Genomic DNA, 17,500 nt, shown 5'->3' with positions numbered 1-17,500 from the left:
AATTTTCCTTCTGGTCGCAAGGCAAGGCAAGGCAAGAAAAACGGCACATTTCCAACTAACTGTTGCTTATGGCCAAACCACTCTGACAACGCCTGATCCCGTCTGATCTCAGAAGCTAAACAGAGTTGGGCCTGGTTAGTACTTGAGTGGGAGACTGCCTAGGAATACCAGGTACTGTAAGCATTTTATTTTGTCTTCTAGCAGAAATCTGTTTGAATTTTCCTTCTGCTCGCAAGGCAAGAATTTTCCTTCTGGGCGCAAGGCAAGGCAAGGCAAGAAAAACGACACATTTCCAACTAACTGTTGCTTATGGCCAAACCACTCTGACAACGCCTGATCCCGTCTGATCTCAGAAGCTAAACAGAGTTGGGCCTGGTTAGTACTTGAGTGGGAGACTGCCTAGGAATACCAGGTACTGTAAGCATTTTATTTTGTCTTCTTGCAGAAATCTGTTTGAATTTTCCTTCTGCTCGCAAGGCAAGAATTTTCCTTCTGGGCGCAAGGCAAGGCAAGGCAAGGCAAGGCAAGGCAAGGCAAGGCAAGGCAAGGCAAGGCAAGGCAAGGCAAGGCAAGGCAAGGCAAGGCAAGGCAAGGCAAGGCAAGGCAAGGCAAGGCAAGGCAAGGCAAGGCGCACATTTCCAGACTGTTGTTTACGTCCAAACCACTCTGACAATGCCTGATCCTGTCTGATCTGAGAAGCTAAACAGAGTTGGGCCTGGTTAGTACTTGAGTGTGAGACTGCCTAGGAATACCAGGTACTGTAAGCATTTTATTTTGTCTCCTTGCAGAAATCTGTTTGAATTTTCCTTCTGCTCGCAAGGCAAGAATTTTCCTTCTGGGCGCAAGGCAAGGCAAGGCAAGGCAAGGCAAGGCAAGGCAAGGCAAGGCAAGGCACACATTTCCAGACTGTTGTTTACGTCCAAACCACTCTGACAATGCCTGATCCTGTCTGATCTGAGAAGCTAAACAGAGTTGGGCCTGGTTAGTACTTGAGTGTGAGACTGCCTAGGAATACCAGGTACTGTAAGCATTTTATTTTGTCTCCTTGCAGAAATCTGTTTGAATTTTCCTTCTGCTCGCAAGGCAAGAATTTTCCTTCTGGTCGCAAGGCAAGGCAAGAAAAACGGCACATTTCCAACTAACTGTTGCTTACAGCCAAACCACTCTGACAACGCCTGATCCCGTCTGATCTCAGAAGCTAAACAGAGTTGGGCCTGGTTAGTACTTGAGTGGGAGACTGCCTAGGAATACCAGGTACTGTAAGCATTTTATTTTGTCTTCTAGCAGAAATCTGTTTGAATTTTCCTTCTGCTCGCAAGGCAAGAATTTTCCTTCTGGGCGCAAGGCAAGGCAAGGCAAGAAAAACGGCACATTTCCAACTAACTGTTGCTTATGGCCAAACCACTCTGACAACGCCTGATCCCGTCTGATGTCAGAAGCTAAACAGAGTTGGGCCTGGTTAGTACTTGAGTGGGAGACTGCCTAGGAATACCAGGTACTGTAAGCATTTTATTTTGTCTTCTTGCAGAAATCTGTTTGAATTTTCCTTCTGGTCGCAAGGCAAGAATTTTCCTTCTGATCGCAAGGCAAGGCAAGAAAAACGGCACATTTCCAGACTATTGCTTATGTCCAAACCACTCTGACAATGCCTGATCCTGTCTGATCTGAGAAGCTAAACAGAGTTGGGCCTGTTTAGTACTTGAGTGGGAGACTGCCTAGTAATACCAGGTACTGTAAGCATTTTATTTTGTCTTCTTGCAGAAATCTGTTTGAATTTTCCTTCTGCTCGCAAGGCAAGAATTTTCCTTCTGGTCGCAAGGCAAGGCAAGAAAAACGGCACATTTCCAACTAACTGTTGCTTATGGCCAAACCACTCTGACAACGCCTGATCCCGTCTGATCTCAGAAGCTAAACAGAGTTGGGCCTGGTTAGTACTTGAGTGGGAGACTGCCTAGGAATACCAGGTACTGTAAGCATTTTATTTTGTCTTCTAGCAGAAATCTGTTTGAATTTTCCTTCTGCTCGCAAGGCAAGAATTTTCCTTCTGGGCGCAAGGCAAGGCAAGAAAAACGGCACATTTCCAACTAACTGTTGCTTATGGCCAAACCACTCTGACAACGCCTGATCCCGTCTGATCTCAGAAGCTAAACAGAGTTGGGCCTGGTTAGTACTTGAGTGGGAGACTGCCTAGGAATACCAGGTACTGTAAGCATTTTATTTTGTCTTCTTGCAGAAATCTGTTTGAATTTTCCTTCTGCTCGCAAGGCAAGAATTTTCCTTCTGGGCGCAAGGCAAGAAAAATGGCACATTTCCAACAAGCTGTTGCTTACGGCCAAACCACTCTGACAACGCCTGATCCTGTCAGATCTCAGAAACTAAACAGAGTTGGGCCTGTTTAGTACTTGAGTGGGAGACTGCCTAGTAATACCAGGTACTGTAAGCATTTTATTTTGTCTTCTTGCAGAAATCTGTTTGAATTTTCCTTCTGCTCGCAAGGCAAGAATTTTCCTTCTGGTCGCAAGGCAAGGCAAGAAAAACGGCACATTTCCAACTAACTGCTGCTTATGGCCAAACCACTCTGACAACGCCTGATCCCGTCTGATCTCAGAAGCTAAACAGAGTTGGGCCTGGATAGTACTTGAGTGGGAGACTGCCTAGGAATACCAGGTACTGTAAGCATTTTATTTTGTCTTCTAGCAGAAATCTGTTTGAATTTTCCTTCTGCTCGCAAGGCAAGAATTTTCCTTCTGGGCGCAAGGCAAGGCAAGGCAAGAAAAACGGCACATTTCCAACTCACTGTTGCTTATGGCCAAACCACTCTGACAACGCCTGATCCCGTCTGATCTCAGAAGCTAAACAGAGTTGGGCCTGGTTAGTACTTGAGTGGGAGACTGCCTAGGAATACCAGGTACTGTAAGCATTTTATTTTGTCTTCTAGCAGAAATCTGTTTGAATTTTCCTTCTGGTCGCAAGGCAAGAATTTTCCTTCTGGGCGCAAGGCAAGGCAAGGCAAGAAAAACGACACATTTCCAACTAACTGTTGCTTATGGCCAAACCACTCTGACAACGCCTGATCCCGTCTGATCTCAGAAGCTAAACAGAGTTGGGCCTGGTTAGTACTTGAGTGGGAGACTGCCTAGGAATACCAGGTACTGTAAGCATTTTATTTTGTCTTCTTGCAGAAATCTGTTTGAATTTTCCTTCTGCTCGCAAGGCAAGAATTTTCCTTCTGGGCGCAAGGCAAGGCAAGGCAAGAAAAACGGCACATTTCCAACTAACTGTTGCTTATGGCCAAACCACTCTGACATCGCCTGATCCCGTCTGATCTCAGAAACTAAACAGAGTTGGGCCTGGTTAGTACTTGAGTGGGAGACTGAATAGGAATACCAGGTACTGTAAGCATTTTATTTTGTCTTCTAGCAGAAATCTGTTTGAATTTTCCTTCTGCTCGCAAGGCAAGAATTTTCCTTCTGGGCGCAAGGCAAGGCAAGGCAAGAAAAACGGCACATTTCCAACTAACTGTTGCTTATGGCCAAACCACTCTGACAACGCCTGATCCCGTCTGATCTCAGAAGCTAAACAGAGTTGGGCCTGGTTAGTACTTGAGTGGGAGACTGCCTAGGAATACCAGGTACTGTAAGCATTTTATTTTGTCTTCTTGCAGAAATCTGTTTGAATTTTCCTTCTGCTCGCAAGGCAAGAATTTTCCTTCTGGGCGCAAGGCAAGGCAAGGCAAGGCAAGAAAAACGGCACATTTCCAACTAACTGTTGCTTATGGCCAAACCACTCTGACAACGCCTGATCCCGTCTGATCTCAGAAGCTAAACAGAGTTGGGCCTGGTTAGTACTTGAGTGGGAGACTGCCTAGGAATACCAGGTACTGTAAGCATTTTATTTTGTCTTCTAGCAGAAATCTGTTTGAATTTTCCTTCTGGTCGCAAGGCAAGAATTTTCCTTCTGGGCGCAAGGCAAGAAAAATGGCACATTTCCAACAAGCTGTTGCTTACGGCCAAACCACTCTGACAACGCCTGATCCTGTCAGATCTCAGAAACTAAACAGAGTTGGGCCTGTTTAGTACTTGAGTGGGAGACTGCCTAGTAATACCAGGTACTGTAAGCATTTTATTTTGTCTTCTTGCAGAAATCTGTTTGAATTTTCCTTCTGCTCGCAAGGCAAGAATTTTCCTTCTGGTCGCAAGGCAAGGCAAGAAAAACGGCACATTTCCAACTAACTGCTGCTTATGGCCAAACCACTCTGACAACGCCTGATCCCGTCTGATCTCAGAAGCTAAACAGAGTTGGGCCTGGATAGTACTTGAGTGGGAGACTGCCTAGGAATACCAGGTACTGTAAGCATTTTATTTTGTCTTCTAGCAGAAATCTGTTTGAATTTTCCTTCTGCTCGCAAGGCAAGAATTTTCCTTCTGGGCGCAAGGCAAGGCAAGGCAAGAAAAACGGCACATTTCCAACTCACTGTTGCTTATGGCCAAACCACTCTGACAACGCCTGATCCCGTCTGATCTCAGAAGCTAAACAGAGTTAGGCCTGGTTAGTACTTGAGTGGGAGACTGCCTAGGAATACCAGGTACTGTAAGCATTTTATTTTGTCTTCTTGCAGAAATCTGTTTGAATTTTCCTTCTGCTCGCAAGGCAAGAATTTTCCTTCTGGTCGCAAGGCAAGGCAAGGCAAGAAAAACGGCACATTTCCAACTAACTGTTGCTTATGGCCAAACCACTCTGACAACGCCTGATCCCGTCTGATCTGAGAAGCTAAACAGAGTTGGGCCTGGTTAGTACTTGAGTGGGAGACTGCCTAGGAATACCAGGTACTGTAAGCATTTTATTTTGTCTTCTAGCAGAAATCTGTTTGAATTTTCCTTCTGCTCGCAAGGCAAGAATTTTCCTTCTGGGCGCAAGGCAAGGCAAGGCAAGAAAAACGACACATTTCCAACTAACTGTTGCTTATGGCCAAACCACTCTGACAACGCCTGATCCCGTCTGATCTCAGAAGCTAAACAGAGTTGGGCCTGGTTAGTACTTGAGTGGGAGACTGCCTAGGAATACCAGGTACTGTAAGCATTTTATTTTGTCTTCTTGCAGAAATCTGTTTGAATTTTCCTTCTGCTCGCAAGGCAAGAATTTTCCTTCTGGGCGCAAGGCAAGGCAAGGCAAGGCAAGGCAAGGCAAGGCAAGGCAAGGCAAGGCAAGGCAAGGCAAGGCAAGGCAAGGCAAGGCAAGGCAAGGCAAGGCAAGGCAAGGCAAGGCAAGGCGCACATTTCCAGACTGTTGTTTACGTCCAAACCACTCTGACAATGCCTGATCCTGTCTGATCTGAGAAGCTAAACAGAGTTGGGCCTGGTTAGTACTTGAGTGTGAGACTGCCTAGGAATACCAGGTACTGTAAGCATTTTATTTTGTCTCCTTGCAGAAATCTGTTTGAATTTTCCTTCTGCTCGCAAGGCAAGAATTTTCCTTCTGGTCGCAAGGCAAGGCAAGAAAAACGGCACATTTCCAACTAACTGTTGCTTACGGCCAAACCACTCTGACAACGCCTGATCCCGTCTGATCTCAGAAGCTAAACAGAGTTGGGCCTGGTTAGTACTTGAGTGGGAGACTGCCTAGGAATACCAGGTACTGTAAGCATTTTATTTTGTCTTCTAGCAGAAATCTGTTTGAATTTTCCTTCTGCTCGCAAGGCAAGAATTTTCCTTCTGGGCGCAAGGCAAGGCAAGGCAAGAAAAACGGCACATTTCCAACTAACTGTTGCTTATGGCCAAACCACTCTGACAACGCCTGATCCCGTCTGATGTCAGAAGCTAAACAGAGTTGGGCCTGGTTAGTACTTGAGTGGGAGACTGCCTAGGAATACCAGGTACTGTAAGCATTTTATTTTGTCTTCTTGCAGAAATCTGTTTGAATTTTCCTTCTGGTCGCAAGGCAAGAATTTTCCTTCTGATCGCAAGGCAAGGCAAGAAAAACGGCACATTTCCAGACTATTGCTTATGTCCAAACCACTCTGACAATGCCTGATCCTGTCTGATCTGAGAAGCTAAACAGAGTTGGGCCTGTTTAGTACTTGAGTGGGAGACTGCCTAGTAATACCAGGTACTGTAAGCATTTTATTTTGTCTTCTTGCAGAAATCTGTTTGAATTTTCCTTCTGCTCGCAAGGCAAGAATTTTCCTTCTGGTCGCAAGGCAAGGCAAGAAAAACGGCACATTTCCAACTAACTGTTGCTTATGGCCAAACCACTCTGACAACGCCTGATCCCGTCTGATCTCAGAAGCTAAACAGAGTTGGGCCTGGTTAGTACTTGAGTGGGAGACTGCCTAGGAATACCAGGTACTGTAAGCATTTTATTTTGTCTTCTAGCAGAAATCTGTTTGAATTTTCCTTCTGCTCGCAAGGCAAGAATTTTCCTTCTGGGCGCAAGGCAAGGCAAGAAAAACGGCACATTTCCAACTAACTGTTGCTTATGGCCAAACCACTCTGACAACGCCTGATCCCGTCTGATCTCAGAAGCTAAACAGAGTTGGGCCTGGTTAGTACTTGAGTGGGAGACTGCCTAGGAATACCAGGTACTGTAAGCATTTTATTTTGTCTTCTTGCAGAAATCTGTTTGAATTTTCCTTCTGCTCGCAAGGCAAGAATTTTCCTTCTGGGCGCAAGGCAAGGCAAGGCAAGAAAAACGGCACATTTCCAACTAACTGTTGCTTATGGCCAAACCACTCTGACATCGCCTGATCCCGTCTGATCTCAGAAACTAAACAGAGTTGGGCCTGGTTAGTACTTGAGTGGGAGACTGAATAGGAATACCAGGTACTGTAAGCATTTTATTTTGTCTTCTAGCAGAAATCTGTTTGAATTTTCCTTCTGCTCGCAAGGCAAGAATTTTCCTTCTGGGCGCAAGGCAAGGCAAGGCAAGAAAAACGGCACATTTCCAACTAACTGTTGCTTATGGCCAAACCACTCTGACAACGCCTGATCCCGTCTGATCTCAGAAGCTAAACAGAGTTGGGCCTGGTTAGTACTTGAGTGGGAGACTGCCTAGGAATACCAGGTACTGTAAGCATTTTATTTTGTCTTCTTGCAGAAATCTGTTTGAATTTTCCTTCTGCTCGCAAGGCAAGAATTTTCCTTCTGGGCGCAAGGCAAGGCAAGGCAAGGCAAGAAAAACGGCACATTTCCAACTAACTGTTGCTTATGGCCAAACCACTCTGACAACGCCTGATCCCGTCTGATCTCAGAAGCTAAACAGAGTTGGGCCTGGTTAGTACTTGAGTGGGAGACTGCCTAGGAATACCAGGTACTGTAAGCATTTTATTTTGTCTTCTAGCAGAAATCTGTTTGAATTTTCCTTCTGGTCGCAAGGCAAGAATTTTCCTTCTGGGCGCAAGGCAAGAAAAATGGCACATTTCCAACAAGCTGTTGCTTACGGCCAAACCACTCTGACAACGCCTGATCCTGTCAGATCTCAGAAACTAAACAGAGTTGGGCCTGTTTAGTACTTGAGTGGGAGACTGCCTAGTAATACCAGGTACTGTAAGCATTTTATTTTGTCTTCTTGCAGAAATCTGTTTGAATTTTCCTTCTGCTCGCAAGGCAAGAATTTTCCTTCTGGTCGCAAGGCAAGGCAAGAAAAACGGCACATTTCCAACTAACTGCTGCTTATGGCCAAACCACTCTGACAACGCCTGATCCCGTCTGATCTCAGAAGCTAAACAGAGTTGGGCCTGGATAGTACTTGAGTGGGAGACTGCCTAGGAATACCAGGTACTGTAAGCATTTTATTTTGTCTTCTAGCAGAAATCTGTTTGAATTTTCCTTCTGCTCGCAAGGCAAGAATTTTCCTTCTGGGCGCAAGGCAAGGCAAGGCAAGAAAAACGGCACATTTCCAACTCACTGTTGCTTATGGCCAAACCACTCTGACAACGCCTGATCCCGTCTGATCTCAGAAGCTAAACAGAGTTAGGCCTGGTTAGTACTTGAGTGGGAGACTGCCTAGGAATACCAGGTACTGTAAGCATTTTATTTTGTCTTCTTGCAGAAATCTGTTTGAATTTTCCTTCTGCTCGCAAGGCAAGAATTTTCCTTCTGGTCGCAAGGCAAGGCAAGGCAAGAAAAACGGCACATTTCCAACTAACTGTTGCTTATGGCCAAACCACTCTGACAACGCCTGATCCCGTCTGATCTGAGAAGCTAAACAGAGTTGGGCCTGGTTAGTACTTGAGTGGGAGACTGCCTAGGAATACCAGGTACTGTAAGCATTTTATTTTGTCTTCTAGCAGAAATCTGTTTGAATTTTCCTTCTGCTCGCAAGGCAAGAATTTTCCTTCTGGGCGCAAGGCAAGGCAAGGCAAGAAAAACGACACATTTCCAACTAACTGTTGCTTATGGCCAAACCACTCTGACAACGCCTGATCCCGTCTGATCTCAGAAGCTAAACAGAGTTGGGCCTGGTTAGTACTTGAGTGGGAGACTGCCTAGGAATACCAGGTACTGTAAGCATTTTATTTTGTCTTCTTGCAGAAATCTGTTTGAATTTTCCTTCTGCTCGCAAGGCAAGAATTTTCCTTCTGGGCGCAAGGCAAGGCAAGGCAAGGCAAGGCAAGGCAAGGCAAGGCAAGGCAAGGCACACATTTCCAGACTGTTGTTTACGTCCAAACCACTCTGACAATGCCTGATCCTGTCTGATCTGAGAAGCTAAACAGAGTTGGGCCTGGTTAGTACTTGAGTGTGAGACTGCCTAGGAATACCAGGTACTGTAAGCATTTTATTTTGTCTCCTTGCAGAAATCTGTTTGAATTTTCCTTCTGCTCGCAAGGCAAGAATTTTCCTTCTGGTCGCAAGGCAAGGCAAGAAAAACGGCACATTTCCAACTAACTGTTGCTTACGGCCAAACCACTCTGACAACGCCTGATCCCGTCTGATCTCAGAAGCTAAACAGAGTTGGGCCTGGTTAGTACTTGAGTGGGAGACTGCCTAGGAATACCAGGTACTGTAAGCATTTTATTTTGTCTTCTAGCAGAAATCTGTTTGAATTTTCCTTCTGCTCGCAAGGCAAGAATTTTCCTTCTGGGCGCAAGGCAAGGCAAGGCAAGAAAAACGGCACATTTCCAACTAACTGTTGCTTATGGCCAAACCACTCTGACAACGCCTGATCCCGTCTGATGTCAGAAGCTAAACAGAGTTGGGCCTGGTTAGTACTTGAGTGGGAGACTGCCTAGGAATACCAGGTACTGTAAGCATTTTATTTTGTCTTCTTGCAGAAATCTGTTTGAATTTTCCTTCTGGTCGCAAGGCAAGAATTTTCCTTCTGATCGCAAGGCAAGGCAAGAAAAACGGCACATTTCCAGACTATTGCTTATGTCCAAACCACTCTGACAATGCCTGATCCTGTCTGATCTGAGAAGCTAAACAGAGTTGGGCCTGTTTAGTACTTGAGTGGGAGACTGCCTAGTAATACCAGGTACTGTAAGCATTTTATTTTGTCTTCTTGCAGAAATCTGTTTGAATTTTCCTTCTGCTCGCAAGGCAAGAATTTTCCTTCTGGTCGCAAGGCAAGGCAAGAAAAACGGCACATTTCCAACTAACTGTTGCTTATGGCCAAACCACTCTGACAACGCCTGATCCCGTCTGATCTCAGAAGCTAAACAGAGTTGGGCCTGGTTAGTACTTGAGTGGGAGACTGCCTAGGAATACCAGGTACTGTAAGCATTTTATTTTGTCTTCTAGCAGAAATCTGTTTGAATTTTCCTTCTGCTCGCAAGGCAAGAATTTTCCTTCTGGGCGCAAGGCAAGGCAAGAAAAACGGCACATTTCCAACTAACTGTTGCTTATGGCCAAACCACTCTGACAACGCCTGATCCTGTCTGATCTCAGAAGCTAAACAGAGTTGGGCCTGGTTAGTACTTGAGTGGGAGACTGCCTAGGAATACCAGGTACTGTAAGCATTTTATTTTGTCTTCTTGCAGAAATCTGTTTGAATTTTCCTTCTGCTCGCAAGGCAAGAATTTTCCTTCTGGGCGCAAGGCAAGGCAAGGCAAGAAAAACGGCACATTTCCAACTAACTGTTGCTTATGGCCAAACCACTCTGACATCGCCTGATCCCGTCTGATCTCAGAAACTAAACAGAGTTGGGCCTGGTTAGTACTTGAGTGGGAGACTGAATAGGAATACCAGGTACTGTAAGCATTTTATTTTGTCTTCTAGCAGAAATCTGTTTGAATTTTCCTTCTGCTCGCAAGGCAAGAATTTTCCTTCTGGGCGCAAGGCAAGGCAAGGCAAGAAAAACGGCACATTTCCAACTAACTGTTGCTTATGGCCAAACCACTCTGACAACGCCTGATCCCGTCTGATCTCAGAAGCTAAACAGAGTTGGGCCTGGTTAGTACTTGAGTGGGAGACTGCCTAGGAATACCAGGTACTGTAAGCATTTTATTTTGTCTTCTTGCAGAAATCTGTTTGAATTTTCCTTCTGCTCGCAAGGCAAGAATTTTCCTTCTGGGCGCAAGGCAAGGCAAGGCAAGGCAAGAAAAACGGCACATTTCCAACTAACTGTTGCTTATGGCCAAACCACTCTGACAACGCCTGATCCCGTCTGATCTCAGAAGCTAAACAGAGTTGGGCCTGGTTAGTACTTGAGTGGGAGACTGCCTAGGAATACCAGGTACTGTAAGCATTTTATTTTGTCTTCTTGCAGAAATCTGTTTGAATTTTCCTTCTGCTCGCAAGGCAAGAATTTTCCTTCTGGGCGCAAGGCAAGGCAAGGCAAGGCAAGGCAAGGCAAGGCAAGGCAAGGCAAGGCAAGGCAAGGCAAGGCAAGGCAAGGCAAGGCAAGGCAAGGCAAGGCAAGGCAAGGCAAGGCAAGGCAAGGCAAGGCAAGGCAAGGCAAGGCAAGGCAAGGCAAGGCAAGGCAAGGCAAGGCAAGGCGCACATTTCCAGACTGTTGTTTACGTCCAAACCACTCTGACAATGCCTGATCCTGTCTGATCTGAGAAGCTAAACAGAGTTGGGCCTGGTTAGTACTTGAGTGTGAGACTGCCTAGGAATACCAGGTACTGTAAGCATTTTATTTTGTCTCCTTGCAGAAATCTGTTTGAATTTTCCTTCTGCTCGCAAGGCAAGAATTTTCCTTCTGGTCGCAAGGCAAGGCAAGAAAAACGGCACATTTCCAACTAACTGTTGCTTACGGCCAAACCACTCTGACAACGCCTGATCCCGTCTGATCTCAGAAGCTAAACAGAGTTGGGCCTGGTTAGTACTTGAGTGGGAGACTGCCTAGGAATACCAGGTACTGTAAGCATTTTATTTTGTCTTCTAGCAGAAATCTGTTTGAATTTTCCTTCTGCTCGCAAGGCAAGAATTTTCCTTCTGGGCGCAAGGCAAGGCAAGGCAAGAAAAACGGCACATTTCCAACTAACTGTTGCTTATGGCCAAACCACTCTGACATCGCCTGATCCCGTCTGATCTCAGAAACTAAACAGAGTTGGGCCTGGTTAGTACTTGAGTGGGAGACTGAATAGGAATACCAGGTACTGTAAGCATTTTATTTTGTCTTCTAGCAGAAATCTGTTTGAATTTTCCTTCTGCTCGCAAGGCAAGAATTTTCCTTCTGGGCGCAAGGCAAGGCAAGGCAAGAAAAACGGCACATTTCCAACTAACTGTTGCTTATGGCCAAACCACTCTGACAACGCCTGATCCCGTCTGATCTCAGAAGCTAAACAGAGTTGGGCCTGGTTAGTACTTGAGTGGGAGACTGCCTAGGAATACCAGGTACTGTAAGCATTTTATTTTGTCTTCTTGCAGAAATCTGTTTGAATTTTCCTTCTGCTCGCAAGGCAAGAATTTTCCTTCTGGGCGCAAGGCAAGGCAAGGCAAGGCAAGAAAAACGGCACATTTCCAACTAACTGTTGCTTATGGCCAAACCACTCTGACAACGCCTGATCCCGTCTGATCTCAGAAGCTAAACAGAGTTGGGCCTGGTTAGTACTTGAGTGGGAGACTGCCTAGGAATACCAGGTACTGTAAGCATTTTATTTTGTCTTCTAGCAGAAATCTGTTTGAATTTTCCTTCTGGTCGCAAGGCAAGAATTTTCCTTCTGGGCGCAAGGCAAGAAAAATGGCACATTTCCAACAAGCTGTTGCTTACGGCCAAACCACTCTGACAACGCCTGATCCTGTCAGATCTCAGAAACTAAACAGAGTTGGGCCTGTTTAGTACTTGAGTGGGAGACTGCCTAGTAATACCAGGTACTGTAAGCATTTTATTTTGTCTTCTTGCAGAAATCTGTTTGAATTTTCCTTCTGCTCGCAAGGCAAGAATTTTCCTTCTGGTCGCAAGGCAAGGCAAGAAAAACGGCACATTTCCAACTAACTGCTGCTTATGGCCAAACCACTCTGACAACGCCTGATCCCGTCTGATCTCAGAAGCTAAACAGAGTTGGGCCTGGATAGTACTTGAGTGGGAGACTGCCTAGGAATACCAGGTACTGTAAGCATTTTATTTTGTCTTCTAGCAGAAATCTGTTTGAATTTTCCTTCTGCTCGCAAGGCAAGAATTTTCCTTCTGGGCGCAAGGCAAGGCAAGGCAAGAAAAACGGCACATTTCCAACTCACTGTTGCTTATGGCCAAACCACTCTGACAACGCCTGATCCCGTCTGATCTCAGAAGCTAAACAGAGTTAGGCCTGGTTAGTACTTGAGTGGGAGACTGCCTAGGAATACCAGGTACTGTAAGCATTTTATTTTGTCTTCTTGCAGAAATCTGTTTGAATTTTCCTTCTGCTCGCAAGGCAAGAATTTTCCTTCTGGTCGCAAGGCAAGGCAAGGCAAGAAAAACGGCACATTTCCAACTAACTGTTGCTTATGGCCAAACCACTCTGACAACGCCTGATCCCGTCTGATCTCAGAAGCTAAACAGAGTTGGGCCTGGTTAGTACTTGAGTGGGAGACTGCCTAGGAATACCAGGTACTGTAAGCATTTTATTTTGTCTTCTAGCAGAAATCTGTTTGAATTTTCCTTCTGCTCGCAAGGCAAGAATTTTCCTTCTGGGCGCAAGGCAAGGCAAGGCAAGAAAAACGACACATTTCCAACTAACTGTTGCTTATGGCCAAACCACTCTGACAACGCCTGATCCCGTCTGATCTCAGAAGCTAAACAGAGTTGGGCCTGGTTAGTACTTGAGTGGGAGACTGCCTAGGAATACCAGGTACTGTAAGCATTTTATTTTGTCTTCTTGCAGAAATCTGTTTGAATTTTCCTTCTGCTCGCAAGGCAAGAATTTTCCTTCTGGGCGCAAGGCAAGGCAAGGCAAGGCAAGGCAAGGCAAGGCAAGGCAAGGCAAGGCAAGGCAAGGCAAGGCAAGGCAAGGCAAGGCACACATTTCCAGACTGTTGTTTACGTCCAAACCACTCTGACAATGCCTGATCCTGTCTGATCTGAGAAGCTAAACAGAGTTGGGCCTGGTTAGTACTTGAGTGTGAGACTGCCTAGGAATACCAGGTACTGTAAGCATTTTATTTTGTCTCCTTGCAGAAATCTGTTTGAATTTTCCTTCTGCTCGCAAGGCAAGAATTTTCCTTCTGGTCGCAAGGCAAGGCAAGAAAAACGGCACATTTCCAACTAACTGTTGCTTACGGCCAAACCACTCTGACAACGCCTGATCCCGTCTGATCTCAGAAGCTAAACAGAGTTGGGCCTGGTTAGTACTTGAGTGGGAGACTGCCTAGGAATACCAGGTACTGTAAGCATTTTATTTTGTCTTCTAGCAGAAATCTGTTTGAATTTTCCTTCTGCTCGCAAGGCAAGAATTTTCCTTCTGGGCGCAAGGCAAGGCAAGGCAAGAAAAACGGCACATTTCCAACTAACTGTTGCTTATGGCCAAACCACTCTGACAACGCCTGATCCCGTCTGATGTCAGAAGCTAAACAGAGTTGGGCCTGGTTAGTACTTGAGTGGGAGACTGCCTAGGAATACCAGGTACTGTAAGCATTTTATTTTGTCTTCTTGCAGAAATCTGTTTGAATTTTCCTTCTGGTCGCAAGGCAAGAATTTTCCTTCTGATCGCAAGGCAAGGCAAGAAAAACGGCACATTTCCAGACTATTGCTTATGTCCAAACCACTCTGACAATGCCTGATCCTGTCTGATCTGAGAAGCTAAACAGAGTTGGGCCTGTTTAGTACTTGAGTGGGAGACTGCCTAGTAATACCAGGTACTGTAAGCATTTTATTTTGTCTTCTTGCAGAAATCTGTTTGAATTTTCCTTCTGCTCGCAAGGCAAGAAATTTCCTTCTGGTCGCAAGGCAAGGCAAGAAAAACGGCACATTTCCAACTAACTGTTGCTTATGGCCAAACCACTCTGACAACGCCTGATCCCGTCTGATCTCAGAAGCTAAACAGAGTTGGGCCTGGTTAGTACTTGAGTGGGAGACTGCCTAGGAATACCAGGTACTGTAAGCATTTTATTTTGTCTTCTAGCAGAAATCTGTTTGAATTTTCCTTCTGCTCGCAAGGCAAGAATTTTCCTTCTGGGCGCAAGGCAAGGCAAGAAAAACGGCACATTTCCAACTAACTGTTGCTTATGGCCAAACCACTCTGACAACGCCTGATCCCGTCTGATCTCAGAAGCTAAACAGAGTTGGGCCTGGTTAGTACTTGAGTGGGAGACTGCCTAGGAATACCAGGTACTGTAAGCATTTTATTTTGTCTTCTTGCAGAAATCTGTTTGAATTTTCCTTCTGCTCGCAAGGCAAGAATTTTCCTTCTGGGCGCAAGGCAAGGCAAGGCAAGAAAAACGGCACATTTCCAACTAACTGTTGCTTATGGCCAAACCACTCTGACATCGCCTGATCCCGTCTGATCTCAGAAACTAAACAGAGTTGGGCCTGGTTAGTACTTGAGTGGGAGACTGAATAGGAATACCAGGTACTGTAAGCATTTTATTTTGTCTTCTAGCAGAAATCTGTTTGAATTTTCCTTCTGCTCGCAAGGCAAGAATTTTCCTTCTGGGCGCAAGGCAAGGCAAGGCAAGAAAAACGGCACATTTCCAACTAACTGTTGCTTATGGCCAAACCACTCTGACAACGCCTGATCCCGTCTGATCTCAGAAGCTAAACAGAGTTGGGCCTGGTTAGTACTTGAGTGGGAGACTGCCTAGGAATACCAGGTACTGTAAGCATTTTATTTTGTCTTCTTGCAGAAATCTGTTTGAATTTTCCTTCTGCTCGCAAGGCAAGAATTTTCCTTCTGGGCGCAAGGCAAGGCAAGGCAAGGCAAGAAAAACGGCACATTTCCAACTAACTGTTGCTTATGGCCAAACCACTCTGACAACGCCTGATCCCGTCTGATCTCAGAAGCTAAACAGAGTTGGGCCTGGTTAGTACTTGAGTGGGAGACTGCCTAGGAATACCAGGTACTGTAAGCATTTTATTTTGTCTTCTAGCAGAAATCTGTTTGAATTTTCCTTCTGGTCGCAAGGCAAGAATTTTCCTTCTGGGCGCAAGGCAAGAAAAATGGCACATTTCCAACAAGCTGTTGCTTACGGCCAAACCACTCTGACAACGCCTGATCCTGTCAGATCTCAGAAACTAAACAGAGTTGGGCCTGTTTAGTACTTGAGTGGGAGACTGCCTAGTAATACCAGGTACTGTAAGCATTTTATTTTGTCTTCTTGCAGAAATCTGTTTGAATTTTCCTTCTGCTCGCAAGGCAAGAATTTTCCTTCTGGTCGCAAGGCAAGGCAAGAAAAACGGCACATTTCCAACTAACTGCTGCTTATGGCCAAACCACTCTGACAACGCCTGATCCCGTCTGATCTCAGAAGCTAAACAGAGTTGGGCCTGGATAGTACTTGAGTGGGAGACTGCCTAGGAATACCAGGTACTGTAAGCATTTTATTTTGTCTTCTAGCAGAAATCTGTTTGAATTTTCCTTCTGCTCGCAAGGCAAGAATTTTCCTTCTGGGCGCAAGGCAAGGCAAGGCAAGAAAAACGGCACATTTCCAACTCACTGTTGCTTATGGCCAAACCACTCTGACAACGCCTGATCCCGTCTGATCTCAGAAGCTAAACAGAGTTAGGCCTGGTTAGTACTTGAGTGGGAGACTGCCTAGGAATACCAGGTACTGTAAGCATTTTATTTTGTCTTCTTGCAGAAATCTGTTTGAATTTTCCTTCTGCTCGCAAGGCAAGAATTTTCCTTCTGGTCGCAAGGCAAGGCAAGGCAAGAAAAACGGCACATTTCCAACTAACTGTTGCTTATGGCCAAACCACTCTGACAACGCCTGATCCCGTCTGATCTCAGAAGCTAAACAGAGTTGGGCCTGGTTAGTACTTGAGTGGGAGACTGCCTAGGAATACCAGGTACTGTAAGCATTTTATTTTGTCTTCTAGCAGAAATCTGTTTGAATTTTCCTTCTGCTCGCAAGGCAAGAATTTTCCTTCTGGGCGCAAGGCAAGGCAAGGCAAGAAAAACGACACATTTCCAACTAACTGTTGCTTATGGCCAAACCACTCTGACAACGCCTGATCCCGTCTGATCTCAGAAGCTAAACAGAGTTGGGCCTGGTTAGTACTTGAGTGGGAGACTGCCTAGGAATACCAGGTACTGTAAGCATTTTATTTTGTCTTCTTGCAGAAATCTGTTTGAATTTTCCTTCTGCTCGCAAGGCAAGAATTTTCCTTCTGGGCGCAAGGCAAGGCAAGGCAAGGCAAGGCAAGGCAAGGCAAGGCAAGGCAAGGCAAGGCAAGGCAAGGCAAGGCAAGGCAAGGCAAGGCAAGGCAAGGCAAGGCAAGGCAAGGCAAGGCGCACATTTCCAGACTGTTGTTTACGTCCAAACCACTCTGACAATGCCTGATCCTGTCTGATCTGAGAAGCTAAACAGAGTTGGGCCTGGTTAGTACTTGAGTGTGAGACTGCCTAGGAATACCAGGTACTGTAAGCATTTTATTTTGTCTCCTTGCAGAAATCTGTTTGAATTTTCCTTCTGCTCGCAAGGCAAGAATTTTCCTTCTGGGCGCAAGGCAAGGCAAGAAAAACGGCACATTTCCAACTAACTGTTGCTTATGGCCAAACCACTCTGACAACGCCTGATCCCGTCTGATGTCAGAAGCTAAACAGAGTTGGGCCTGGTTAGTACTTGAGTGGGAGACTGCCTAGGAATACCAGGTACTGTAAGCATTTTATTTTGTCTTCTTGCAGAAATCTGTTTGAATTTTCCTTCTGGTCGCAAGGCAAGAATTTTCCTTCTGATCGCAAGGCAAGAAAAATGGCACATTTCCAACAAGCTGTTGCTTACGGCCAAACCACTCTGACAACGCCTGATCCTGTCAGATCTCAGAAACTAAACAGAGTTGGGCCTGTTTAGTACTTGAGTGGGAGACTGCCTAGTAATACCAGGTACTGTAAGCATTTTATTTTGTCTTCTTGCAGAAATCTGTTTGAATTTTCCTTCTGCTCGCAAGGCAAGAATTTTCCTTCTGGTCGCAAGGCAAGGCAAGA

At 45.6% G+C, this 17,500-nt stretch overlaps 37 non-coding genes and 34 pseudogenes across 37 annotated transcripts; all 71 read left to right on the top strand.

Annotated features, from left to right (window-relative positions):
• Nucleotides 1-64: 64 nt before the first annotated feature.
• Nucleotides 65-183, top strand: LOC132877734 (5S ribosomal RNA). Its single transcript, XR_009653403.1, has one exon. It is a non-coding gene; the product is annotated as a 5S ribosomal RNA (ribosomal RNA).
• Nucleotides 184-305: 122 nt separating this feature from the next.
• Nucleotides 306-424, top strand: LOC132877733 (5S ribosomal RNA). Its single transcript, XR_009653402.1, has one exon. It is a non-coding gene; the product is annotated as a 5S ribosomal RNA (ribosomal RNA).
• A 224-nt stretch (nt 425-648) lies between these two features.
• Nucleotides 649-767, top strand: LOC132881195 (5S ribosomal RNA; annotated as a pseudogene).
• Nucleotides 768-911: 144 nt separating this feature from the next.
• Nucleotides 912-1,030, top strand: LOC132881193 (5S ribosomal RNA; annotated as a pseudogene).
• A 117-nt stretch (nt 1,031-1,147) lies between these two features.
• Nucleotides 1,148-1,266, top strand: LOC132876829 (5S ribosomal RNA). The gene has a single exon (XR_009652530.1). It is a non-coding gene; the product is annotated as a 5S ribosomal RNA (ribosomal RNA).
• A 122-nt stretch (nt 1,267-1,388) lies between these two features.
• On the top strand, nt 1,389-1,507 carry LOC132878582 (5S ribosomal RNA; annotated as a pseudogene).
• Nucleotides 1,508-1,621: 114 nt separating this feature from the next.
• Nucleotides 1,622-1,740, top strand: LOC132881380 (5S ribosomal RNA; annotated as a pseudogene).
• Nucleotides 1,741-1,857: 117 nt separating this feature from the next.
• LOC132877732 (5S ribosomal RNA) lies at nt 1,858-1,976 on the top strand. Its single transcript, XR_009653401.1, has one exon. It is a non-coding gene; the product is annotated as a 5S ribosomal RNA (ribosomal RNA).
• Nucleotides 1,977-2,093: 117 nt separating this feature from the next.
• LOC132877731 (5S ribosomal RNA) lies at nt 2,094-2,212 on the top strand. The gene has a single exon (XR_009653400.1). It is a non-coding gene; the product is annotated as a 5S ribosomal RNA (ribosomal RNA).
• A 112-nt stretch (nt 2,213-2,324) lies between these two features.
• LOC132879837 (5S ribosomal RNA) lies at nt 2,325-2,443 on the top strand (annotated as a pseudogene).
• Nucleotides 2,444-2,560: 117 nt separating this feature from the next.
• Nucleotides 2,561-2,679, top strand: LOC132877908 (5S ribosomal RNA). Its single transcript, XR_009653568.1, has one exon. It is a non-coding gene; the product is annotated as a 5S ribosomal RNA (ribosomal RNA).
• A 122-nt stretch (nt 2,680-2,801) lies between these two features.
• On the top strand, nt 2,802-2,920 carry LOC132877730 (5S ribosomal RNA). The gene has a single exon (XR_009653399.1). It is a non-coding gene; the product is annotated as a 5S ribosomal RNA (ribosomal RNA).
• A 122-nt stretch (nt 2,921-3,042) lies between these two features.
• On the top strand, nt 3,043-3,161 carry LOC132877729 (5S ribosomal RNA). Its single transcript, XR_009653398.1, has one exon. It is a non-coding gene; the product is annotated as a 5S ribosomal RNA (ribosomal RNA).
• A 122-nt stretch (nt 3,162-3,283) lies between these two features.
• Nucleotides 3,284-3,402, top strand: LOC132879555 (5S ribosomal RNA; annotated as a pseudogene).
• Nucleotides 3,403-3,524: 122 nt separating this feature from the next.
• On the top strand, nt 3,525-3,643 carry LOC132877728 (5S ribosomal RNA). Its single transcript, XR_009653397.1, has one exon. It is a non-coding gene; the product is annotated as a 5S ribosomal RNA (ribosomal RNA).
• Nucleotides 3,644-3,770: 127 nt separating this feature from the next.
• On the top strand, nt 3,771-3,889 carry LOC132877727 (5S ribosomal RNA). The gene has a single exon (XR_009653396.1). It is a non-coding gene; the product is annotated as a 5S ribosomal RNA (ribosomal RNA).
• A 112-nt stretch (nt 3,890-4,001) lies between these two features.
• LOC132879836 (5S ribosomal RNA) lies at nt 4,002-4,120 on the top strand (annotated as a pseudogene).
• Nucleotides 4,121-4,237: 117 nt separating this feature from the next.
• LOC132877907 (5S ribosomal RNA) lies at nt 4,238-4,356 on the top strand. The gene has a single exon (XR_009653567.1). It is a non-coding gene; the product is annotated as a 5S ribosomal RNA (ribosomal RNA).
• Nucleotides 4,357-4,478: 122 nt separating this feature from the next.
• On the top strand, nt 4,479-4,597 carry LOC132878314 (5S ribosomal RNA; annotated as a pseudogene).
• A 122-nt stretch (nt 4,598-4,719) lies between these two features.
• On the top strand, nt 4,720-4,838 carry LOC132878685 (5S ribosomal RNA; annotated as a pseudogene).
• Nucleotides 4,839-4,960: 122 nt separating this feature from the next.
• LOC132877726 (5S ribosomal RNA) lies at nt 4,961-5,079 on the top strand. Its single transcript, XR_009653395.1, has one exon. It is a non-coding gene; the product is annotated as a 5S ribosomal RNA (ribosomal RNA).
• Nucleotides 5,080-5,288: 209 nt separating this feature from the next.
• LOC132881191 (5S ribosomal RNA) lies at nt 5,289-5,407 on the top strand (annotated as a pseudogene).
• Nucleotides 5,408-5,524: 117 nt separating this feature from the next.
• Nucleotides 5,525-5,643, top strand: LOC132876723 (5S ribosomal RNA). Its single transcript, XR_009652429.1, has one exon. It is a non-coding gene; the product is annotated as a 5S ribosomal RNA (ribosomal RNA).
• A 122-nt stretch (nt 5,644-5,765) lies between these two features.
• On the top strand, nt 5,766-5,884 carry LOC132878580 (5S ribosomal RNA; annotated as a pseudogene).
• A 114-nt stretch (nt 5,885-5,998) lies between these two features.
• On the top strand, nt 5,999-6,117 carry LOC132881379 (5S ribosomal RNA; annotated as a pseudogene).
• A 117-nt stretch (nt 6,118-6,234) lies between these two features.
• LOC132877724 (5S ribosomal RNA) lies at nt 6,235-6,353 on the top strand. Its single transcript, XR_009653393.1, has one exon. It is a non-coding gene; the product is annotated as a 5S ribosomal RNA (ribosomal RNA).
• Nucleotides 6,354-6,470: 117 nt separating this feature from the next.
• On the top strand, nt 6,471-6,589 carry LOC132877723 (5S ribosomal RNA). Its single transcript, XR_009653392.1, has one exon. It is a non-coding gene; the product is annotated as a 5S ribosomal RNA (ribosomal RNA).
• Nucleotides 6,590-6,711: 122 nt separating this feature from the next.
• Nucleotides 6,712-6,830, top strand: LOC132879554 (5S ribosomal RNA; annotated as a pseudogene).
• Nucleotides 6,831-6,952: 122 nt separating this feature from the next.
• On the top strand, nt 6,953-7,071 carry LOC132877722 (5S ribosomal RNA). The gene has a single exon (XR_009653391.1). It is a non-coding gene; the product is annotated as a 5S ribosomal RNA (ribosomal RNA).
• Nucleotides 7,072-7,198: 127 nt separating this feature from the next.
• On the top strand, nt 7,199-7,317 carry LOC132877721 (5S ribosomal RNA). Its single transcript, XR_009653390.1, has one exon. It is a non-coding gene; the product is annotated as a 5S ribosomal RNA (ribosomal RNA).
• Nucleotides 7,318-7,429: 112 nt separating this feature from the next.
• On the top strand, nt 7,430-7,548 carry LOC132879835 (5S ribosomal RNA; annotated as a pseudogene).
• A 117-nt stretch (nt 7,549-7,665) lies between these two features.
• On the top strand, nt 7,666-7,784 carry LOC132877906 (5S ribosomal RNA). Its single transcript, XR_009653566.1, has one exon. It is a non-coding gene; the product is annotated as a 5S ribosomal RNA (ribosomal RNA).
• Nucleotides 7,785-7,906: 122 nt separating this feature from the next.
• LOC132878313 (5S ribosomal RNA) lies at nt 7,907-8,025 on the top strand (annotated as a pseudogene).
• Nucleotides 8,026-8,147: 122 nt separating this feature from the next.
• LOC132878684 (5S ribosomal RNA) lies at nt 8,148-8,266 on the top strand (annotated as a pseudogene).
• A 122-nt stretch (nt 8,267-8,388) lies between these two features.
• LOC132877720 (5S ribosomal RNA) lies at nt 8,389-8,507 on the top strand. Its single transcript, XR_009653389.1, has one exon. It is a non-coding gene; the product is annotated as a 5S ribosomal RNA (ribosomal RNA).
• Nucleotides 8,508-8,651: 144 nt separating this feature from the next.
• Nucleotides 8,652-8,770, top strand: LOC132881190 (5S ribosomal RNA; annotated as a pseudogene).
• A 117-nt stretch (nt 8,771-8,887) lies between these two features.
• Nucleotides 8,888-9,006, top strand: LOC132876722 (5S ribosomal RNA). Its single transcript, XR_009652428.1, has one exon. It is a non-coding gene; the product is annotated as a 5S ribosomal RNA (ribosomal RNA).
• Nucleotides 9,007-9,128: 122 nt separating this feature from the next.
• LOC132878579 (5S ribosomal RNA) lies at nt 9,129-9,247 on the top strand (annotated as a pseudogene).
• A 114-nt stretch (nt 9,248-9,361) lies between these two features.
• Nucleotides 9,362-9,480, top strand: LOC132881378 (5S ribosomal RNA; annotated as a pseudogene).
• Nucleotides 9,481-9,597: 117 nt separating this feature from the next.
• Nucleotides 9,598-9,716, top strand: LOC132877719 (5S ribosomal RNA). Its single transcript, XR_009653388.1, has one exon. It is a non-coding gene; the product is annotated as a 5S ribosomal RNA (ribosomal RNA).
• Nucleotides 9,717-9,833: 117 nt separating this feature from the next.
• Nucleotides 9,834-9,952, top strand: LOC132878173 (5S ribosomal RNA; annotated as a pseudogene).
• Nucleotides 9,953-10,074: 122 nt separating this feature from the next.
• On the top strand, nt 10,075-10,193 carry LOC132879552 (5S ribosomal RNA; annotated as a pseudogene).
• A 122-nt stretch (nt 10,194-10,315) lies between these two features.
• Nucleotides 10,316-10,434, top strand: LOC132877718 (5S ribosomal RNA). The gene has a single exon (XR_009653387.1). It is a non-coding gene; the product is annotated as a 5S ribosomal RNA (ribosomal RNA).
• A 127-nt stretch (nt 10,435-10,561) lies between these two features.
• On the top strand, nt 10,562-10,680 carry LOC132877717 (5S ribosomal RNA). Its single transcript, XR_009653386.1, has one exon. It is a non-coding gene; the product is annotated as a 5S ribosomal RNA (ribosomal RNA).
• A 269-nt stretch (nt 10,681-10,949) lies between these two features.
• Nucleotides 10,950-11,068, top strand: LOC132881189 (5S ribosomal RNA; annotated as a pseudogene).
• A 117-nt stretch (nt 11,069-11,185) lies between these two features.
• LOC132876721 (5S ribosomal RNA) lies at nt 11,186-11,304 on the top strand. Its single transcript, XR_009652427.1, has one exon. It is a non-coding gene; the product is annotated as a 5S ribosomal RNA (ribosomal RNA).
• Nucleotides 11,305-11,426: 122 nt separating this feature from the next.
• LOC132879551 (5S ribosomal RNA) lies at nt 11,427-11,545 on the top strand (annotated as a pseudogene).
• Nucleotides 11,546-11,667: 122 nt separating this feature from the next.
• LOC132877716 (5S ribosomal RNA) lies at nt 11,668-11,786 on the top strand. Its single transcript, XR_009653385.1, has one exon. It is a non-coding gene; the product is annotated as a 5S ribosomal RNA (ribosomal RNA).
• Nucleotides 11,787-11,913: 127 nt separating this feature from the next.
• Nucleotides 11,914-12,032, top strand: LOC132877715 (5S ribosomal RNA). The gene has a single exon (XR_009653384.1). It is a non-coding gene; the product is annotated as a 5S ribosomal RNA (ribosomal RNA).
• A 112-nt stretch (nt 12,033-12,144) lies between these two features.
• LOC132879834 (5S ribosomal RNA) lies at nt 12,145-12,263 on the top strand (annotated as a pseudogene).
• A 117-nt stretch (nt 12,264-12,380) lies between these two features.
• Nucleotides 12,381-12,499, top strand: LOC132877905 (5S ribosomal RNA). The gene has a single exon (XR_009653565.1). It is a non-coding gene; the product is annotated as a 5S ribosomal RNA (ribosomal RNA).
• A 122-nt stretch (nt 12,500-12,621) lies between these two features.
• On the top strand, nt 12,622-12,740 carry LOC132878312 (5S ribosomal RNA; annotated as a pseudogene).
• Nucleotides 12,741-12,862: 122 nt separating this feature from the next.
• On the top strand, nt 12,863-12,981 carry LOC132877712 (5S ribosomal RNA). Its single transcript, XR_009653382.1, has one exon. It is a non-coding gene; the product is annotated as a 5S ribosomal RNA (ribosomal RNA).
• A 122-nt stretch (nt 12,982-13,103) lies between these two features.
• LOC132877711 (5S ribosomal RNA) lies at nt 13,104-13,222 on the top strand. The gene has a single exon (XR_009653381.1). It is a non-coding gene; the product is annotated as a 5S ribosomal RNA (ribosomal RNA).
• Nucleotides 13,223-13,396: 174 nt separating this feature from the next.
• Nucleotides 13,397-13,515, top strand: LOC132881188 (5S ribosomal RNA; annotated as a pseudogene).
• A 117-nt stretch (nt 13,516-13,632) lies between these two features.
• LOC132876720 (5S ribosomal RNA) lies at nt 13,633-13,751 on the top strand. The gene has a single exon (XR_009652426.1). It is a non-coding gene; the product is annotated as a 5S ribosomal RNA (ribosomal RNA).
• Nucleotides 13,752-13,873: 122 nt separating this feature from the next.
• Nucleotides 13,874-13,992, top strand: LOC132878578 (5S ribosomal RNA; annotated as a pseudogene).
• Nucleotides 13,993-14,106: 114 nt separating this feature from the next.
• On the top strand, nt 14,107-14,225 carry LOC132881377 (5S ribosomal RNA; annotated as a pseudogene).
• Nucleotides 14,226-14,342: 117 nt separating this feature from the next.
• On the top strand, nt 14,343-14,461 carry LOC132877710 (5S ribosomal RNA). The gene has a single exon (XR_009653380.1). It is a non-coding gene; the product is annotated as a 5S ribosomal RNA (ribosomal RNA).
• A 117-nt stretch (nt 14,462-14,578) lies between these two features.
• Nucleotides 14,579-14,697, top strand: LOC132877709 (5S ribosomal RNA). The gene has a single exon (XR_009653379.1). It is a non-coding gene; the product is annotated as a 5S ribosomal RNA (ribosomal RNA).
• A 122-nt stretch (nt 14,698-14,819) lies between these two features.
• On the top strand, nt 14,820-14,938 carry LOC132879549 (5S ribosomal RNA; annotated as a pseudogene).
• A 122-nt stretch (nt 14,939-15,060) lies between these two features.
• On the top strand, nt 15,061-15,179 carry LOC132877708 (5S ribosomal RNA). The gene has a single exon (XR_009653378.1). It is a non-coding gene; the product is annotated as a 5S ribosomal RNA (ribosomal RNA).
• Nucleotides 15,180-15,306: 127 nt separating this feature from the next.
• Nucleotides 15,307-15,425, top strand: LOC132877707 (5S ribosomal RNA). The gene has a single exon (XR_009653377.1). It is a non-coding gene; the product is annotated as a 5S ribosomal RNA (ribosomal RNA).
• A 112-nt stretch (nt 15,426-15,537) lies between these two features.
• Nucleotides 15,538-15,656, top strand: LOC132879832 (5S ribosomal RNA; annotated as a pseudogene).
• Nucleotides 15,657-15,773: 117 nt separating this feature from the next.
• Nucleotides 15,774-15,892, top strand: LOC132877904 (5S ribosomal RNA). Its single transcript, XR_009653564.1, has one exon. It is a non-coding gene; the product is annotated as a 5S ribosomal RNA (ribosomal RNA).
• A 122-nt stretch (nt 15,893-16,014) lies between these two features.
• On the top strand, nt 16,015-16,133 carry LOC132878311 (5S ribosomal RNA; annotated as a pseudogene).
• A 122-nt stretch (nt 16,134-16,255) lies between these two features.
• Nucleotides 16,256-16,374, top strand: LOC132877706 (5S ribosomal RNA). Its single transcript, XR_009653376.1, has one exon. It is a non-coding gene; the product is annotated as a 5S ribosomal RNA (ribosomal RNA).
• Nucleotides 16,375-16,496: 122 nt separating this feature from the next.
• Nucleotides 16,497-16,615, top strand: LOC132877705 (5S ribosomal RNA). Its single transcript, XR_009653375.1, has one exon. It is a non-coding gene; the product is annotated as a 5S ribosomal RNA (ribosomal RNA).
• A 209-nt stretch (nt 16,616-16,824) lies between these two features.
• Nucleotides 16,825-16,943, top strand: LOC132881187 (5S ribosomal RNA; annotated as a pseudogene).
• A 117-nt stretch (nt 16,944-17,060) lies between these two features.
• LOC132878577 (5S ribosomal RNA) lies at nt 17,061-17,179 on the top strand (annotated as a pseudogene).
• Nucleotides 17,180-17,291: 112 nt separating this feature from the next.
• LOC132879831 (5S ribosomal RNA) lies at nt 17,292-17,410 on the top strand (annotated as a pseudogene).
• The last annotated feature ends 90 nt before the right edge of the window (nt 17,411-17,500 follow it).

The sequence above is a fragment of the Neoarius graeffei genome (genome assembly GCF_027579695.1).
Source record: "Neoarius graeffei isolate fNeoGra1 chromosome 18 unlocalized genomic scaffold, fNeoGra1.pri SUPER_18_unloc_1, whole genome shotgun sequence".
Classification (NCBI taxonomy): Eukaryota; Metazoa; Chordata; class Actinopteri; order Siluriformes; family Ariidae; genus Neoarius; species Neoarius graeffei.
Note: the sequence above shows the minus strand (reverse complement) of the source record. Positions and strands in the feature narration are given on the sequence as shown.